The sequence below is a fragment of the Pipistrellus kuhlii genome, unplaced genomic scaffold, assembly GCF_014108245.1.
Source record: "Pipistrellus kuhlii isolate mPipKuh1 unplaced genomic scaffold, mPipKuh1.p scaffold_m20_p_10, whole genome shotgun sequence".
Classification (NCBI taxonomy): domain Eukaryota; kingdom Metazoa; phylum Chordata; class Mammalia; order Chiroptera; family Vespertilionidae; genus Pipistrellus; species Pipistrellus kuhlii.
Genome location: NW_023425405.1, coordinates 31,929,362 through 31,931,141, shown reverse-complemented (window position 1 = coordinate 31,931,141; position 1,780 = coordinate 31,929,362). Strand labels below are relative to the sequence as shown.

Here is a 1,780-nt window from a genome sequence, read left to right as displayed (position 1 = left end):
TAACTTTTCTTTGCCAAAACATTTAGGGAAGAAAAGGTAGCCAGAAGATGAGGAGTAACAGCTTATTCAATGTATGAGTCTTTGGATTAGGTGAGGGTATATAATTTTACATAGATTATACACCCAGTGGCCAGATTATTATGATCTCTGAACACATAATAATCTGGCCACTCAGTGCATGAATTCGTGAATGGGTGGGGTCTGGCCAGCCTGGCCAGGGTTAGGGGACATGGGTGGTTGGCCAGCCTGCCTGTTGATCGAACTCCTGGTTGAGGGGACAATTTGCAAATTAGCCTTTTATTATACAAAGTATACACTGAAAGACTATACTTTCAGGGATCATTTCTATAGTTCATTACAAAATATACACTGAGTGGTAAGATTATTATACATCCAGGGATTGTAATAATCCACTTCTGGATATACAAATACAAACCATTGCCCCTCTTGGTTGACTGACTTAACTCATTCTCTAAGTCTCAAATGTAGTTTTTAAGTCTGATGTTTTATAACAGAAAATTCAATGGATGGTAACAATATTTGAAAAGCTTACCATACTCTGAAGGCAAATGGAGAAAAAGGCCAGTGAAATCTCTACAAATGATGTTGGATTTTGTTTTGCCAATTTTTGTCCTATTTAGGAGCTTTAATTGCTTTTAGAAAACTAATATCTAGCAAAGAAAATGTAAGACTAGAAATTAAGTAGAATATTTATATTCCACTTCAATAGCCACATGGTCTCCCACACAAAACACTTCTTATGCAATCAGTGGCAGAAGTTCTGTGCCAAAAAAGAGCCACAATAATTAGAAGGAAAAGGAGCATCAAATTGAAATTTACTATTGCGGTTTTTATTATTTTTGGAACCATAGTAATGGAAGACCAAAATAGCACTTTAAAATAGCACTCAAAATGGAATTTGGGAGAAATTATTTGTTGAAATGCTTGACAAATATAATTTGTTACATATTCAATGCCAAGATTTTGTTGCTGAATATTTTTGGCTTTAACTCTTTGGCAATTTATTATTTTCACCTTTCTCATTCTAAAACTACACGCAAGCAGCCTCAAATATAAAGCAACACTCCCATGTTGATTGCAGAATTATTCACAATAGCCAAGATATGGAAACACCCTAAATATTATACATATATATATATATATATATATATATATATATATATATATATAATATCCAGAAAGAAGAGAAAAAAGGAGAGTAGCAGAGGAGAAAGTGTTTAGAATTTGGAAAGAACTGGAAAAAAAAATTGCATAGTATATATAATAGAGCATTTTGCCTTATTGTCTTTGGACCATTTACCCATTTCAAAAACTATTTTACATTTAATTACTTCTGCATTTTGGCTATAATCAGAAAGGGTACTGGTGAGGTGGTTGATCACTTGGTAACAGTGGAAAGAGTGCTCACAGACCAAGTTGGAAGAGAATAAATAACACTTATAGTTAGGGTGAGCCTATATAGTATGTTGTCCAAATAGGGCCATTTTGAAAATGAAAGGATGCAGGTAACAAATACTCTGATTAGAACAAAAGAAGATATGTTGTCCTCTCTGAGGCGAAACAGGCTAGATAGTCACCCTACTTATAGGTTACTACCCTTTAGTTATGGCTGTGGAAGTAAAAATAAAACCAGGTAAGTGTGAGTATGAGCCCTTTCTTAATGTCAGAGCCTCTGATGGAGGCATAGGCTAGGAGTGCAGATGCCTGGGTTAACAGGCTTGAATGGCATCAGCATGGCGAAAGTATGGAAGTATTAGAA

General features: G+C 34.9%; 1 pseudogene; it reads left to right on the top strand.

Annotated features, from left to right (window-relative positions):
- Positions 1 to 320: 320 nt before the first annotated feature.
- On the top strand, positions 321 to 421 carry LOC118714658 (annotated as a pseudogene).
- Positions 422 to 1,780: the final 1,359 nt, after the last annotated feature.